Raw genomic sequence first — 19,436 nt, forward strand, 5'->3', positions numbered from 1 at the left:
TGTGTGGTTTCACCTGAGGTCAGGAACATCACGATAGAAACATAAATTCTTTCATCCTTTTCAAATCTTTCAGTGACCAATGCAAGCTTTCTTTATCCCTGCATCCAGAGTCTCATAATGAGCGAATATTAGCTCCTTGTCTTGCAAAACCTCGATTTTTAAAAAAAATTCTCATCCTTGTTTTCAAATTCCTCCATGGCCTCACCCTTCCCTATCTCTGTAATCTCCAGCCCCTCCGAGATTTCCGTGCTCCTCTAATTCCGTCCTCTTGTGCACCCCCAAAATTTTAATCACTCCACAATTGGCAGCTGTGTCTTCAGCTGCCTGGGCCCTAAACTGTGGAAGTCCCTCCCTAAATCTCTCCACCTCTCTCCACTCCTTCAAGATGCTCCTTAAAACCTACCTCTTTGACGACACTTTGTTCAACAGACCTAATATCTCCTTATATGGCTCAGTGTCAAACTTTGTTAATACTCCTGTGAAGTGCCTTGGTTTTACTGTGTTAAAGGCACGATATAAATGCAAGTTGTTATTGTTGTGAATTTGTACAGTGTCTTCCCTACTACCAATGGGAAGCCAATACTTTAGAAGTATTTCTTTTTGCTATTGTTGTTCTTCAGTTACTGGGATTTAGATTACTGCATGAGGTAGGCCAAGCTGTCCAAACTATAGATTCCAGGAGTTTACATGCAGCACCCGGCAACAGAGCTCCTGCAGATCAAGCCACTCAGTCACATTTATCTTTTCAAATTCTTAATCACTTGTCTGTCCTGTTTCAATTTCAACAGATAGGGTAAATAGAGACAAACTATTTCCACTAGTTAGTCGTCTAGGATAAGGGGCATAGTCTAAAAATTAGAGCCAGACCTTTCAGGAGTGAAATTAGGAAACACTTTTACACAAAGAGGGTGGTAGAAGTTGGGAACTCTCCTGCAAATGGCATAAATGCAGCGGAATTTCTTTTCTCAGAGGGCTGTTAATCTTTGTAATTCTCTTCCCCAGAGAGCACTAGAGGCTGGGTCATTGAATATATTCAAGGCTGAGTTGGACAGATTTTTGATCTATACGGCATGCTTGCCTTCATCAGTCGGGGCATAGAGTATAAAAATTGGCAAGTCATGCTGCAGCTGTACAGAACTTCAGTTAGGCCACACTGAGAATATTGCATGCAATTCTGGTCGCCACACTACCAGAAGGACGTGGAGGCTTTGGAGAGGGTACAGAAGAGGTTTACCAGGATGTTGCCAGGTCTGGAGGGCATTAGCTATGAGGAGAGGTTGGATAAACTCGGATTGTTTTCACTGGAACGACGGAGGTGGAGGGGCGACATGATAGAGGTTTACAAAGTTATGAGTGGCATGGACAGAGTGGATAGTCAGAAGCTTTTTCCCAGGGTGGAAGAGTCAGTTACTAGGGGACATAAGTTTACGGTGAGTGGGGCAAAGTTTAGAGGGGATGTGCGAGGCAAGTTTTTTTACACAGAGGGTGGTGAGTGCCTGGAACTTGCTGCCGGGGGAGGTGGTGGAAGCAGATGCGATAGCGACGTTTAAGAGACATCTTGACAAATACATGAATAGGATGGAAAAAGAGGAATACGGTCCCCGGAAGTGCAGAAGGTTTTAGTTTAGACAGGCATCAAGATCGGCGCAGTTTTGGAGGGCCGAATGGCCTGTTCCTGTGCTGTACTGTTCTTTGTTCTTTGTTTGTTTGTATAAGGGAGTCAGTGGTTCTGGGGGTGGGGGGATGGTGGGCACAGGCAGGAAAGTGGAGTTAAGGCCACAATCAGATCAGTCATGATCTTATTGAATGGTGGAGCAGGCCTGAGGTGCCGAATGTTGTTATTCAATTTAAATTCTGTTTTTAATTTGTGGTTGGGGCTAAAGCCTGGCTACCTGACCCAAACCCGACGAAACCCGACTACGTGTGTCGGGTTCAGGACGGGTCAATATTCCGAGTCCAGAATTCGGGCTCGGGTCGGGCTGGACACTACTTCAGGGAAGTCATGGGATCGGGCTTATCCCTGATTCCCCACAACTCCAGCTGCCGGAATGGATGAACGATATTCGTGTCGGGTTGGGTCGAGTGCGAAAAAAATGTAAAGGACTTGGGCTTGGGTTGGGTTCAGGTTGACTGTGGTCGGGTCAAGCCCGGGTCGGGTTTTAATTTTATACCCAAGCCAGGCTTTGGTTGGGACAATTGGGGCAACCGTGACCAGACAGCACAGGGTGTCCATCTAGATGCCCTGAGGAAGTTGTTGGGCCTTTTCCATGACGTGCTGAAGGCCCTTCCATGGTGTTGTTGGCTGGACAGTTCACAGGATATTGACCCAGTGACCATGAAGGACCAGATAATCTGTTTCTTTTTAGTGATGTTGCTTCAGGGATAAATGTTGACTAAAACCCCAGGGACAGATCCTCTGTTCTTTCTCAAAATACTGCCACGATATCTTTTATGTCCACTTGAAAGGGCAGATGGGGCCTTTTTAAAATCTTATTATCAAATATCTTATTTGAAAACAGCACCTCCAATAGTGCAGCACTCCCTCAGTACTGACCCTCTGACAGTGCAGCACTCCCTCAATACTGACCCTCTGACAGTGCAGCACTCCCTCAGTACTGACCCTCCGACAGTGCAGCACTCCCTCAGTACTGACCCTCCGATAGTGCAGCACTCCCTTAGTACTGACCCTCCGACAGTGCAGCACTCCCTCAGTACTGACCCTCCGACAATGCAGCACTCCCTCAGTACTGACCCTCCGACAATGCAGCACTCCCTCAGTACTGACCTTCCGACAGTGCAGCACTCCCTCAGTATTGACCCTCCGACAGTGCAGCACTCCCTCTGTACTGACCCTCTGACAGTGCAGCACTCCCTCAGTACTGACCTTCCGACAGTGCAGCACTCCCTCAGTACTGACCTTCCGACAGTGCAGCACTCCCTCAGTACTGACCCTCCGATAGTGCAGCACTCCCTCTGTACTGACCCTCTGACAGTGCAGCACTCCCTCAGTACTGACCTTCCGACAGTGCAGCACTCCCTCAGTACTGACCCTCCGATAGTGCAGCACTCCCTCAGTACTGACCCTCCGATAGTGCAGCACTCCCTCAGTACTGACCCTCCGATAGTGCAGCACTCCCTCAATACTGACCCTCTGACAGTGCAGCACTCCCTCAGTACTGACCCTCTGACAGTGCAGCACTCCCTCAATACTGACCCTCCGACAGTGCAGCACTCCCTCAGTACTGACCCTCCGATAGTGCAGCACTCCCTCTGTACTGACCCTCTGACAGTGCAGCACTCCCTCAGTACTGACCTTCCGACAGTGCAGCACTCCCTCAGTACTGACCCTCCGACAGTGCAGCACTCCCTCAGTACTGACCCTCCGATAGTGCAGCACTCCCTCAGTACTGACCCTCCGATAGTGCAGCACTCCCTCAATACTGACCCTCTGACAGTGCAGCACTCCCTCAGTACTGACCCTCTGACAGTGCAGCACTCCCTCAATACTGACCCTCCGACAGTGCAGCACTCCCTCAGTACTGCACTGGAGTTTCAGCCTAGCTTTTTGTGCTCAAGTCTCTGGAATGGGCTTGAGTCGATTCTGAACTTTCTGGCTCAGAGGTAAGAGAGCCACCAACTGAGCCACTTCTGAGAAAAAAGGAAATGAGGATGGTCATACATCCCATAATATAAGTGTGAGATTTTGAGGTATCAGACTCAGCCAACATAGGAGGATATTGTTGTAATTCATATTATAAATTCTACTGTTGATTTAAATGTGGTTCCTGAGGATTAACTTCACAGAACGGAGATGGGAAATATAGATCAGGAATCAGATGAATTGTCTGCGCTTCGGACATTGGGAATTAATTTTGGACATTTCAGTGAAAATCCACATCCTTTACTGTTGGCATGACCTAATCGCTTAAAGCCAGCACAATGCATCCACCATGAATCTATTGATGGGAGGGTGCACGAGAGATAACCAGTTTTATTGGTAGGCCTACTGGTGAATCCTTGAATGGCAAAGCAGTCAAGGGAACATTCCTTTCACTTCCTGGGAGAAAATGTGCAAAGGAAGACACGGAAAGCCAGTCGGCCAATTAGATCTGGGAAGAGAAACTTCCTTTGTGAGGAAAACACACTCATCTTAAGCCTGTCAGAATGAGAAGGCTGACTAGGAAAAGTTGTTAGCTTAGTGGAATAGTTTAGCATGGTTTGTTAATTTTTCTTATTCGTAAGGAGGGTTTTAGAGTGAGCTAATTGTGTTTTTGTTTAAATAGTTACTCTGTAAATCTCCTTGATCTCTGTAAAATAAAATAGTTTAACAATTCATGTTTGGCCCTATCTCATGGAAGGTTGGAGTGGCGCTTGTGAGAAAGATCCAACATCCATTTCAGATCACAAGGGGGTGCTATTGTTATGCAATTGAATAATTAATCAACAGGCAGTACAGGTGCACTCCTGAATGTGAGACATGGGGACCACTTAGGGAAGCACCAACATTGCAGAGCAGACACAAAATATGTAACAAACCTTTAACATGTAGCATGACAAACACTTGAAACGCAGCAGGCACCAGTCTCCAATCACCCTGTCTAGGCAGTTACATGTTTAGATCTGCCAAAAGCATGGTTATATTAATACAATAAGAATTAATACAATAACCATTATGAAATTTGCAGCTTTAAAGGTCTCTAATGAAGTTCTGTCATGGAGTAGTTAAAATCGATGTGACCTTTGCTACCATAGTTGCCCTTATACCAATTAACATAGCACTGTATGCAATTGATTTTGATGACTGTCCCATTAATCCTTTGAAAATTGCTCAAATGTTATTAATGGGCCTGAACTAACTCCAAGTTGATTGTATGGCTTTTTGCCACCATCAACAGTATTAATCATACTCTCTCCATGATTATTGCTGTGCAGTTAGTGCGCTACAACTGCAGAGCTTGACGTTATATATTTTTGTTAGTATGTGACCAGAAGAACGTAATTTGAGAATTCTTCCACCGATTTTCACATCTCACTAGCTACTCAATGTTAAATTGCAATTCAATGGCCTAGATTTTAGAAAAATGCACCATAATGGAAATGATTCCACCTCCCTGTATGATGATTCATGTTGGTCATGTGCTTTTGTTCCCCCATCGAATCGTCTGTTTGAAACATAATTGAACTCCTGGATTAAATACACACTCATTGTTATCGAGACTTTAATGAACTATTTGTGGTGATCGGCATGCAGGAACTAGAAATGGCAAAGATACTCAGTTCTGAATGAGTGTTATATCCTGAATCTAAATAAAGGAAACTATGAAGGTATGAGGTGCGAGTTGGCTATGATAGATTGGGGAACGTTACTTAAAGGGTTGACAGTGGATTGGCAATGGCTAGCATTTAAAGAGCACATGGATGAATTACAACAATTGTTCATTCCTGTCTGGCACAAAAATAAAACAGGAAGGGTGGCTCAATCGTGGCTTACAAAATAAATTAGGGATAGTATTAGATTCAAGGAGGAGAAATATAAAATGGCCAGAACAAGCAGCAAACCTGAGGATTGGGAGCAGTTTAGAATTCAGCAAAGGAGGACAAAGGGATTGATTAAGAAGGGGAAAATAGAGTATGAGAGTAAGCTTGCAGAGAACATAAAAACTGACTGTAAAAGCTTCTATAGGTATGTGAAGAGAAAAAGATTAGTGAAGACAAATGCGGGTCCCTTACAGTCAGAAACGGGGGAATTTATAATGGGGAATAAAGAAATGGCAGACCAATTAAATACATACTTTGGTTCTGTCTTCACAAAGGAGGACCAAATTACCACCCAGAAATGTTGGGGAACAGAAAGTCCAGTGAGAACAAGGAACTGTATGAAATCAGTATTAGTAGGGAAATGGTGTTTGGGAAATTGATGGGATTGAAGGCTGATAAATCCCCGGGGCCTGATAATCTACATCCCAGTGTACTTATGGAAGTGGCCCTAGAAATAGTTGATGCATTTCTGGTAATTTTTCAAAATTCTATAGTCTCTGGAACAGTTCCAATGGATTGGAGGGTAGCAAATGTAACCCCACTATTTAAAAAAGGAGGTAGATAGAAAACAAGGCATTATAGACCGGTTAGCCTGACATCGGTATTGGGGAAAATGCTAGAATCCATAATAAAAGATGTAATAGCAGAGCACTTGGAAAACAATGACAGAATCGGACAAAGTCAACATGGATTTATGAAAGGGAAATCATGCTTGACAAACTACTGGATTTTTTTGAGGATGTAACTAGTAGAATAGATAAGGGAGAACCAGTGGATGTGGTGTATTTGGACTTTCAGAAGACTTTTGATAAGGTCCCACATAAGAGATTAGCATGCAAAATTAAAGCACATGGGATTGGGGGTAATATACTAGCATGGATAGAGAACTGGTTGGCAGACAGGAAACAAAGAGTAGGAATAAACGGGTCCTTTCCAAGTGGCAGGCAGTGACTAGTGGGGTACCGCAGGGATCAGTGCTCGGACCCAGCTATTCACAATATATATTAATGATATAGATGATGGAATTAAATGTAATATAGCCAAGTTTGCAGATGACACAAAGCTGGGTGGGAGTGTGAGCTGAGAGGAGGATGCAGAGAAGCCCCAGTGTGATTTGGACAAGTTGAGTGAGTGGACAAATACATGGCAGATGCAGTATAAAGTGGATAAATGTGAGGTTATCCACTTTGGTGGTAAAAACAGAAAGGCAGATTATTATCTGAACGGCGATAGATTGGGAAATGGGGAGGTGCAGTGAGAGCTGGGTGTTCTTGTGCACCAGTCGCTGAAGGTAAGCATGCAGGTGCAACAGGCAGTTAAGAAGGCAAATGGTATGTTGGCCTTCATAGCGAGAGGATTCGAGTACAGGAGCAGGGATGTCTTGCTACAATTATACAAGGCCTTGGTGAGACTACACCTGGAATATTGTGTGCAGTTTTGGTCTCCTTATCTGAGAAAGGATGTTCTTGCTTTGGAGGGAGTGCAGCGAAGGTTTACCAGACTGATTCCTGGGATGGCAGGACTGACATATGAAGAGAGATTGTGTCGATTAGGCTTGTATTCACTAGAGTTTAGAAGAATGAGAGGGGATCTCATAGAAACCTACAAAATTCTAACAGGACTGGACAGACTCGATGCAGGAAGGATGTTCCCGATGGTGGGGGAGTCCAGGACCAGGGGTCACAGTCTAAGGATAAGGGGTAAGCCATTTAGGACTGAGATGAGGAGAGACTTCTTCACCCAGAGAGTGGTAAACCTGTGGAATTCTCTACCACAGAAAGCAGTTGAGGCCAAATCATTAAATATATTCAATAAAGAGCTAGATATAGTTCTTAGGGCTAAAGGGATCAAGGGATACGGGGAGAAAAGCAGGAACAGGGTACTGAGTTTGGATGATCAGCCATGATCATATTGAAGGACCGAATGGCCTAATCCTGCCCTTATTTTTCTATATTTCTATGTTTTTATTCCCATGAATAGAAGATAGTCACTAATAAACCAATGGGGAATTCAGGAGAAATGTCTTTGCCCAGAGAGTGGGGCGAATGTGGAATTTGCTACCACAGGGATTGGTTGAGGTAAATGGTATGGATACATTTAAGGAGAAGCTGGATAAACACACGAGGGAGAAAGGAATATAAGGACATGCTGCTGGGGTTAAAAAGAAAAACAAAGAAAGACTTGAATTTATATTGCCTTTCACGACTGCTGGATATCTCAAAGCTCTTTACAGCCAATGAAGTGCATTTTGAAGTACAGTCACGGTTGCAGTGTAGGAAATGCAGCAGCCAATTTGTGCACAGCAAGCTCCCACAAACAACAGGGTGATAATGACCAGATAATCTGTTTCTGTGATGTTGATTGAGGGGTAAATATTGCCCCAGGAAAGTGAGGAGAACTCCCCTGTTCCTCTTCAAAATGGTGGACGTGGGATCTTTTGCACCCAATTGAGACTGGGAAACTTGGTTTATTCAAAAGGCAGCCCCTCCGACACTCCCTCATTACTGCACTGGAGTGTCAGCCTAGAGTTTTGTGGTCAAGTTTCTGGAATGGCATTTAAACTCACAATCTTCTAAATCAGAGATAAACATACTACCCACAGAGCCACAGATTGCACCTAGTATGCAGCAGGGTGAGAGGCAGCTCATGTTGGAGCGTAAATATCAGCATCAACCAATTGGGCTGAATGGCCTGTTACTGTGCTGTGAACCCGATATAGTTTGATGTAAATTGAAACATAGTCCATTGTGTCCCTGTAGGCAGCATTCTTGCCTCTGGGTCAGTCGGGTTTGAGTTCGGGCCTAAGCTCAAATTCCAGGCTGATACCCCCAGCCAACACTGAGAGAATTCCACTGCTGCCTTGTGGGAAAGGCTGACCTTCACACAAGAAAGGATTCAGGTGAATGTTAAGGATTCCACTGACTATTGAAAGAACAATAGGGGTTCTGGTATTGTGGCCAACATACTGCCCTCAAAAAACACCTGGAAAAACACATTGACTGGTCGTTGGTCCAATGCTTGTTTGGAAAATGTTGCTGACGCAGAATAAAAAATGAAATGAATTGATCCTGACCCTCTCTCAACACCCACCAATATCCATGGAATTAAGTACCTGCCCTCTCCCCACCCCCAAAACACTTACCTTGTGCACCTGAACATCCCCCCCCCAAAATTCATAAACTTTAAACTTTACCCCTTCCCACCATCCCCTATATCAATGAAATGACTCTGATGCCGCTCCCCCGCCCCCCCCGGCACTGAAGAACCTACTTGCTCCCCCGTCCCCACCAGTGTTCCGCCTCAGATCCCCAGACTGGCACCAGTATCACACCGAGACAGATGACCTGAGTGGGATAGTAATTTATTCCATAATTTAAATTATTAAAAATATTTAAATTTGGCTTCCGTCGCCAACCAGCTGCCGGGGTTGGGGGGGGCGGGGGGTGGGGAGCACCACGCGGCCTCACCACCGCCAGCAATATCGGGCCGGGCCTTCCTGGTGTCGAGGCCGGTGGCGGGCCTCTGCTGGAGGCTTTTTCCAGTCCCCCCGCCACGACCCCTGATATCGGAGGGGTCTGTAAAATTCAGCCCACTGTGTCCTGCACTGCAACGCTTGTGAGGTAAGAGACAACATGTCTGCTAAATCCCGAGCAAGAACCAATATCCAGGAAGTTTAAAGGAACTACTTGTTCTCTCATCAAGCAGAGAAATATTGTTAACTGCTATGTTTGAATGACTGGATGACTATCATGTGACAAGCCCCTCCCCATCTATGGTTTTAAGATGTGTTTTCTCTTCAGCAGAGGAGAAGGAACTGGACTCTGACATGAGCCGACTCTAAGTGGGGGTCCCTCTCTCTCTCTTTCTCTCTCGCTGTCTCTCTCCATTCCAGCTTGAAAGCTTTCAAATCCTGCTTGTTGACCGACCATCTTTGCATACTCTGGCTATAATCAGAAACCCCGTTGGAGGAAATCATCCACATCGCTGTCTCCAAGAGACTCACCGAACCAGTATTCTATCTCTTCAAACTAAAAGCCTCAGGACCACTGAATTCAGATAGAAACCAGCCAAATCACCAAAATCCCAGACTGTATACCTTTTTATGGACTCTAACTCAACCAATCTACCTTGTCCCACTCTGTAACCTATTTGTGTCTGTGTAAACCTCTAGTATGTGTGGGAGAGTGAAAGCTGGTGCGTTGTTTATTATTTAATTAGTTTGGTTTAGGTACGCTAAAGTTATCTTCAAATTGGACTGAGGCCAAGTTGGAGTGAAATGAGGAAGCACTTTTTCACACAAAGGTTGTGTTAATATGGAACACTCTCCCCTAAATGGCTGTGGATAGTGGGTCAATTTAAATATTCAAGACTAAGATCATTAGATTTTTATTAGGTAGTAAAGGATTTGGTGTCAGGGTGGTTAAATGAAGTTGAGTTATAGATCAGTTATAGATAAAGTTATGCTCATAGTAAGTAAGTAATCAAACACCTATTGAATTGGCCAGTGCATCCACTTTAAGAAAGAATTAAACCTGTTGTGGTCAAACAAGGAGAGGGAAAAGAGGGAAGCCCTTCGGCCCCTCCTCACTTGATTGTAACACCTTCCTTAAATAAGGTGAACAAAACTATGCAGTACTCTCGGTGTGGTCTCACCAATGCCCTGAACACTTGTCGCAAAACTTCCCTACGTTTATACTCCATCCCCCTTGTAATAAATGCCAACATTCCATTTGCCTTCCTAATGACTTGCTGTACATGCTAACTTTTTGTTTTTCATGTACAAGGGCACCTAGTCCCTCTGTACCACAGTTTTTTGTAGTTTAATTTAGAGATACAGCACTGAAACAGGCCCTTCGGCCCACCGAGTCTGTGCCGACCATCAACCACCCATTTATACTAATCCTACACTAATCCCATATTCCTACCACATCCCCACCTGTCCCTATATTCCCCTACCACCTACCTATACTAGGGGCAATTTATAATGACCAATTTACCTATCAACCTGCAAGTCTTTTGGCTGTGGGAGGAAACCGGAGCACCCGGGGGAAACCCACGCAGACACAGGGAGAACTTGCAAACTCCATACAGGCAGTACCCAGAATTGAACCCGGGTCCCTGGAGCTGTGAGGCTGCGGTGCTAACCACTTCTCTCAATTTAAATAATATTTTGCTTTTGTATTCTTCCTACCAAAGTTGATACAAGCTCACATTTATGCACATAATACTCCATCTGCCAAATTTTTTGCCCGGTCACTTAACCTATCCATATCCCTTTGCAGACACTTTATGTCCTCTTCATAATTTGCTTTCCCGATGGCCCAGTTTCCAATTGGATTTGGGCACAATTTTGGGCATCAGCATTCCTGTATACTCATGATTTCAAAACCAAGAATGGCCGAGTGATAGTCAGTAAATAACATTAAGGTCAAACTTCCTGAACAACATCAACAATCCATCTGACTGAATAAGTCATTTTTCTGTTGCCGCACAATTAAATGGCAGCTTGGTTCCATTATTTTGATTATGCACCTTGCTCTTGATGTTTGAGTGGCTTCCCTTGGTGTTAACTGGTCAGCATTCTCTTCAAATTGCAGCCTTACTGCCCTGAGTAACACCGGCCATTTTGAAAGAGGCCTAACTCTGGATGTCTGAAGCATCCACCTGGTTGGGCCCTTTTTTTAAATATGGAAACTGGTGTCCTATGATGCATATAGAACTATCAAAATAATCTGTCTTGTTTGAGAGACTGTACACTCAGTGATCATGAGCCCCCACAACTCCCTCCCACTCCCCTTGCATTTACCTCACTAGAGGCCCTTCCAGCACGAATATCAGGCCTCAGAATCACAGAATAATACAGTGCAGAAGAGGCCCTTCGGCCCATCGAGTCTGCACTGATGCATTAAAGACACCTGACCTGTCTACCTAATTCCATTTGCCAGCACTTGGCCCATAGCCTTGAATGTTATGACGTGCCAAGTGCTTATCCAGGTACTTTTTAAAGGATGTGAGGCAAACTGCCTCTACCACCCTCCCAGGCAGGGCATTCCAGACCATCACCACCCTCTGGGTAAAAAAGTTCTTCCTCAAATCCCCCTTAAACCTCCCGCCCCTCACCTTAAACTTGTGACCCCTCGTAACTGACCCTTCAACTAAGGGGAACAGTTGCTCCCTATCCACCCTGTCCATGCCCCTCATAATCATGTACACCTCGATCAGGTCACCCCTCAGTCTTCTCTGCTCCAGTGAAAACAACCCAAGCCTATCCAACCTCTCTTCATAGCTTAAATGTTCCATCCCAGGCAACATCCTGGTGAATCGCCTCTGCACCCCCTCCAATGCAATCACATCCTTCCTATAATGTGGCGACCAGAATTGCACACAGTACTCCAGCTGTGGCCTTACCAAAGTTCTGTACAACTCCAACATGACCTCCCTGCTTTTGTAATCTATGCCTTGATTGATGAAGGCAAGTGTCCCATATGCCTTTTTCACCACCCTATTAACCTGCCCTTCTGCCTTCAGAGATTTATGGACAAACCCGCCAAGGTCCCTTTGTTCCTTGGAACTTCCCAGTGTCAGGCGATTCATTGAATACTTCCATGTCACATTACTCCTTCCAAAGTATATCACCTCACACTTTTCAGGGTTAAATTCCATCTGCCACTTTTCTGCCCATTGACCATCCTGTCTTTCCAGCCTTTCTTGGGAGGAGCCTAGAGGTGCCTAGCCTACTGGGGTCATGCAGATCACTGGGCTTTGCTCTGGCCATTGGAACATTGGCATGGCCAGTGGTGGAGATTAGAGATGCACCATCCAATGGCACAGTTCAATTAAGGTGCAGGTAGATATTGTTGTGTCTCCCTGACCAACTTCAGTCCCTTGACTAACCACAATGAAACATACATTGACTTGACCATTCATTGCATTTGCTGTTGGTGGCACCTGTCCACGCAATATCTGCTCTACTGTCCAATTACTCTAATGTCATCCATTATTATTCAAACAGATCTCTGAGGAATGTGTTGAGCTGCTTGATAAATGAACCTTCTTCCTATTTAAAGCCAATCCTTAATGGTTTAAAAGCCACAGTGTCCCCGTTTGAGAGAATAACGCCTCTTATTCTTTTGCTAACTTGCCAAAATTGTGTGTCCATAGAGTTCCATTTTCTCTCAATTTGAAATTGTGACAGAAGTTTTATTACAAGGTCTTACATCAACAGCCATTGGTTTTTCTAGAGTTTTGCAGGGAATGTGCCAGGGGCGGCACAGTGGCGCAGTGGTTAGCACCGCAGCCTCACAGCTCCAGGGACCCGGGTTCGATTCCGGGTACTGCCTGTGTGGAGTTTGCAAGTTCTCCCTGTGTCTGCGTGGGTTTTCTCCGGGTGCTCCGGTTTCCTCCCACAAGCCAAACGACTTGCAGGTTGATAGGTAAATTGGTCATTATAAATTGTCACTAGTATAGGTAGGTGGTAGGGAAATATAGGGACAGGTGGGGATGTTTGGTAGGAATATGGGATTAGTGTAGGATTAGTATAAATGGGTGGTTGATGTTCGGCACAGACTCGGTGGGCCGAAGGGCCTGTTTCAGTGCTGTATCTCTAATCAAATCTAATCTCATATCTCAGGTGGTGTAAGAGGTAACCTGCAGCTGTCTTTCATACCTATTGGAAAATAACAAACACTTTTCATTGACTACTTTTTGTTCCTTGCATGGAACAGACGTTACAGCGTTCAGGGTAGATCTGCAATTGGCACAATCAGTGGAGAAAACAGAAGGGTTTGCATTGCTTCACTATATTGTCATGGAATCATCGAATGATACAGAACAGAAGGAGACCATTTGGCCCATCACACTTGCACCACCTCTTTGAAAGAGTTATCCAGTTAGTCTCACTTTCCCTGCTCTTTTCCCATAGGCCTATAAATTGTTCCCCTTTAAGTATTTAACCAATTCCCTTTTACTATTCTATATATTACCTACCCTCAGGATGTCCCCAATCCCTTTGCAGCCTATCAATTTTTTGAAATGCAGTCACAGTTGTTATGTATGCAAATACAGCAGCCAATGTGTGCACAGCAAGATCCCACAAAGGGAAAATGAGATTAATAACCAGGCAATGTCTATTTTGGTGATGTTAGTTAATAAAGGAATGTTGACCAGGATATACAAACAGGAGGAGGCCATTCAGCTCCTTGGGCCTGTTCTGTCATTCCATTAGATCATGGCTGACCTGTCCATCAACTCCACTTACCTGCCTTTGCTCCATATCCCTGTGCTTTCAGATGATTTTTCAAGAGGGTCACATGTAGATGAGAAGTAGAATGCGGCTAAGGACAGATCCTTAGAGGGATTCCAATGGTGTGGGGGTGGAAAGAGAAGCCACTGCAGGAGATTCACTGACTGCGTCTGGATAGGTAAGAGTGGAATTGGAGGCTGTTCCACTCAACCAGACAATGGAGAAGAGGCGTTTGAGGAGGTTGCTATGATGAACCGTGATAAAATGGACCCCTTCAGCCACTTCTACCATTCAATTAGATTATGGCTGATCTGTAACTCAACTTCATTTAACCACCCTTACACCAAATCCTTTACTACCTAATAAAAATCTAATGATCATAGTCTTGAATATTTAAATTGACCCACTCTACACAGCCATTTAGGGGAGAGCGTTCCATATTAACATGACCTTTGTGTGTAAAAGTGCTTCCTCATTTCACTCCAACTTGGCCTCAGTCCAATTTTAAGATTTAGTTACCTTCTTCTGGATTTCCCCACTAGAGGAAATACTAGAAGGAACCTTAACTCCTTAATTTTTAAACGTAGACCAGGACCATTTCCAGGCCCTGAACCTGATAGTCTGTGAGTCTCACCCCTTGCGTGATCTTCCTTCATGGAGGCAACCAATAAGCAGGCCACCTCCAGGAGCCCCATCCAGTTAGACACGGTGGGCTGGCTGCGCAGGTGGGAGGGCCAATCGGAGTTCCTGATGCCGTAGGCAGTGGGGTCAGAGAGAAGTGGGTGCTGCCACTGTAAGTGGGAGACTGCAAGGGCACCTCAAGGTGACGGTGCCCTCGACAGACTTTTAAATGCTTCAAAATAAACTGTGCCGACAGCTGCCAGGCCATCATTGATGAGAACTGTTCTGATGAAAGGTCACTGACCTAAAACGTTAACTCTGCTTCTCTCACCACAGATGCTGTCAGACCTGCTGTGTATTTCCAGCACTTTCTGTTTTAATTTCAGATTTCCAGCTTCTGCAGTATTTTGGTTTTATAAAAATAATGGCCGTTTGAGTGACAGTCAAGAATCACCCAATCGGATATTGAAGAGTCTGTTTGACTACAGTTGGTTGGGGGAAAGGCAGTAAATTGTGATGATTGACCGTTTAGGTGGTTGATGGCGGGAATGGTGGGGGTGGGGTAGTTGGATTTGGGTCACATGATGAAACCTCCAAACTATATCCAACCAGAGTTGGCAATGCTATGGGAGAAGATTCCGGATGGTGAAGCCGACTGCTGCATCCTGACTTTGCTTCTTTTGAAGGGTCACTGGAAACTGGGTGGAATCACAGCAAATGATTTCCACCTCAGATTTCTGCTCTGTTCCGCGGGGGAACCTTCTTCCCCACCCCAACCTTTTTGATCCAAGAACTCACAAGCTGCTGTTAAAGTCAGCTGTGGCTCAGAGGGTAGCACTCTCTCACCTCTGAGTATAAAGGTTGTAGGTTCAAGTCTCACACCAGAGAATTGAACACAAAATCTAAGTTGACTCTTCCAGTGCGGTACTGAAGGAGTGCCATGCTGTCACTGGCATGAAATATTAAACTGAGGCCCAGTTTGCTCTCTCAGATGCATGTTAAAAGTTGACATGGTGCTATTTTGGAGCAGGGGAGTTGTCCCTGGCATTTTGGCCAATATTTATAATATCAATCAAAACCACTAAAACAGATTATTTGGTCATTATTACCTTGCTGTTTGTGGGAGCTTTCTGTGCACAAATTGTCTGCCACATTTGCTACATTACATCAGTGTCTACACTTTCAACAGCATTTAGTTGGCTGTAAAATATTTTGGGATGTCTTGGTGTCGTGAAAGACGCTATATAAATGCAAGTCTTTCTTTTAAGGTCAGGTAGGTGTACAAAGTGTTCACCTGCTGATCTCTGGACTCTTTTTAAAGGCTGCATACAGTGACCACAAATCCCAGCCAGAATGGAGATAGAATTATAGAATGTTTATGGCACAGAAAGAGGCCTGTTGGCCGTATATGCACCGGCTGAAAACCGAGCCACCCAGTCTAATCCCACTTTCCAGCATTTGGTCCGTAGCCCTGCAGGTTACTGCACTTGAGGTGCATATCTAGACAGCTTTTAAATGAGATGAGGTTTTCTGTCTTTACCACCCTTTCAGGCAGTGAGTTTCAGACCCCCACCACACTCTGGGTGAAAAAGGTTTTTCTCATCTCCCCTCTAATCCTTCTATCAAACAGTTTAAAATGACTTTAGATGATTGGGTAATTCTTCCTGTCAATCATGTAAATGGGATCATAAATAGAGACATTGAGTACAAAGCAGGGATGTTATGCTGAACCTTTATAAAGCTCTGGTTTGTGGCTGCATGCACCGAATTTGGCCTAACCATCAGCCTCAAGAAAACGAACATCATGGGGCAGGACGTCAGAAATGCTCCATCCATCAATATTGGCAACCACGCTCTGGAAGTGTTCAAGAGTTCACCTACCTAGGCTCAACTATCACCAGTAACCTGTCTCTTGATGCAGAAATCAACAAGCACATGGGAAAGGCTTCCACTGCTATGTCCAGACTGGCCAAGAGAGTGTGGGAAAATGGCGCACTGACACGGAACACAAAAGTCCGTGTTTATCAAGCCTGTGTCCTCAGTACCTTGCTCCATGGCAGCGAGGCCTGGACAACGTATGTCAGCCAAGAGTGACGTCTCAATTCATTCCATCTTCGCTGCCTCCAGAGAATCCTTGGCATCAGGTTGCAGAACTGCATCGCCAACACAGAAGTCCTCGAGGCGGCCAACATCCCCAGCATATACACCCTACTAAGCCAGCGGCGCTTGAGATGGCTTGGCCATGTGAGCCGCATGGAAGATGGCAGGATCCCCAAGGACACATTGTACAGCGAGCTCGTCACTGGTATCAGACCCACCGGCCGTCCATGTCTCTGCTTTAAAGACGTCTGCAAATGCGACATGAAGTTCTGTGACATTGACCACAAGTTGTGGGAGTCAGTTGCCAGTGATCGCCAGAGCTGGTGGGCAGCCATAAAGGCGGGGCTAAAGTGTGGCGACTCGAAGAGACTTAGCAGTTGGCAGGAAAAAAGACAGAAGCGCAAGGAGAGAGCCAACTGTGTAACAGCCCCGACAACCAATTTTATCTGCAGCACCTGTGGAAGAGTCTGTCACTCTAGAATTGGCCTTTATAGCCACTCCAGGCGCTGCTCCACAAACCACTGACCACCTCCAGGCGCTTACCCATTGTCTCCCAAGACAAGGAGGCCAAAGAAGAAGAAGAAGAAGGCCACAACTAGAGTATTGTGTCCAGTTCTGGTCACCACACTTCAGGTTTAGATAGAGGATTTGGAGCGGCGTAGGCTTGGAGGGCCGAAGGGCCTGTTCCTGTGCTGTAATTTTCTTTGTTCTTTGTTCTTTGAAGGATGTGAGGGTTCTTGAGAGGGTGCAGAGGAGATTTACCAGAATGGTTCCAGGGATGGAGGATTTTAGTTACAAGATTAGATTGGAAAAGTTGGGGTCGTTCTCCTTCGATTGATTGGAGACGTAATAGACGTGTACAAGATTATGACAGGCTGAGATAAGTTAGACAAGGAAATTAGCTGATGGTACAAGGACAAGGGGGCATAGATATTCGGTTTTGGACAAGAGATGCAAGTGGGATGTGAGAAAGAACTTTTTTACACAGCGAGTGGTAATGACCTGGAACTCGCTGCCCACGAGGGTGGTGGAAGTGGAGACGATAAATGATGTCAAAAGGAAATTGGATGGGAAGTTGCAGAGCTATGGGGTTTGAATGGGGGAGTGGGACTGACTGAATAACTCCATGAAGAGCCTGCATGATGTAATGGGCTGAATGGCCTCCTTCTGTGCTGTAAAGAACTCCAGGACTCTATGACCACACTACTATGTGACTGGGGTTGATTTCATGCCCACAGTGTGTATTATATAAATATCCTCCATTCAGTGCATTTTGCCGGAGAAATAACCCTGATTTTGTTTGGAGATGTTTCTATAATTTTGGTCACGAGTTTTCTTTGCTGTTGTTCATAGAGGTTCTTTTGAAATAGACTCTGTAGACTGCTGCAGTGTGCTGTCGAAATAGACTCTGCTGTAAAATAGACTGTTTGCCATGAGTCCTGCCATAAGTCCTACCCTGCCCCCAACTCATTGGCTGACACAATGGTTTCACAGGGGTTTGATACTGCTCTGGATTTATGCTCACATGTGTCAAACCGAAGAGGCAAAAGACCTGTCCCCTCCCAGATCAGACAGCGACTCTGGAATTATACCGTCTGTACGAAGCACTTGCATTCAGCCCACAGAGTCAACAAGACGGTGAGCATGAATGACAGCTTCATTTCTGTTCCAATCATTTTTTGGCAGGAAAACGTTAACATTTTGACAGTGACTGCGACTGCGTTTGTGCGATATTATCAGCAGTCTTGGCGCTGAGGAGAGCACGCTGTGAACATGTGTCAGCAGACTTGAGTGATGACAAAACAGTAATAAATAGATGATGCACAGCAGGGAACTGTGGAATACCTAGCTCATTCAACAAGCAGGAAACACTCAGCATCTTGTGATGATGAAGGGATAACTGTTCACCACTGTGAATTCTGTTTTTAATATCAATACATATTAAGGTGGATTTTGCTTTGACATTAAACATTTAATTTTATGGATATTTTATTGTCATGAGCAGTACAAAAGCTGGAATGAATTGGATCTTCCATTCATCCAGGATAAAACAGCTTGCTTGATCAACACCCCATCCACCACCTTAAGCATCCACTCCCTCCACCAGCGTCGCACAGTGGCAGCAGTGTGTACAATCTACAAGATGCACTGCAGCAATGCACCAAGGCTTTTTTTTTCATTCGTTTGGGTGATATGGGCATCATTGGCTAGGTCACCATTTATTGCCCATCCCTAATTGCCTTTGAGAACATGATGGTGAGCTGCCTTCTTGATCCGCTGCTGTCCTTGGGGCATAGGTACACGCACACTGCTGTTAGGGAGGGAGATCCAGGATCTTGACCCAGCGACAGTGAAGGAACGACGATATAGTTCCAAGTCAGGATGGTGTGTGATTTGGAGGGGAACTTGCAGGTGGTGATGTTCCTATGCATCTGCTGTCCTTGTCCTTCTAGTTGGTAGACGTTGTTGGTTCAAAATGTGCTGTCAAAGGAGCCTTGGTGAGTTGCTGCTGTGCATCTTGTAGATGGTACACACTGCTGCCACTGTGCGTCGGTGGTGGAGGGAGTGAATGTTTGTGGATGGGGTGTCAGTCAAGCGGGCTGCTTTGTCCTGGATGGTGTCGAGATTCTGGAGTGTTGTTGGAGCTGCACCCATCCAGGCAAGTGGAGAGTATTCCATCACACTCCTTACTTGTGCCTTGTAGATGGTGGACAGGCTTTGGGGAGTCAGGTGGTGAGTTACTCGCCTCAGGATTCCTAGCCTCTGACCTGCTCTTGCAGCCACAGTATTTATGTGGCTACTCCAGTTCAGTTTCTGGTCAATGGTAGCCCCCAGGATGTTGATAGTTGGAGATTGAGCGATAGTAATGCCATTGAATGTCAAGGGGAGATGGTTAGATTCTCTCTTGCTTGAGATGGTCATTTTCTGGCACTTT

This window comes from Heterodontus francisci, chromosome 18 (assembly GCF_036365525.1).
Source record: "Heterodontus francisci isolate sHetFra1 chromosome 18, sHetFra1.hap1, whole genome shotgun sequence".
Taxonomy (NCBI): Eukaryota; Metazoa; Chordata; class Chondrichthyes; order Heterodontiformes; family Heterodontidae; genus Heterodontus; species Heterodontus francisci.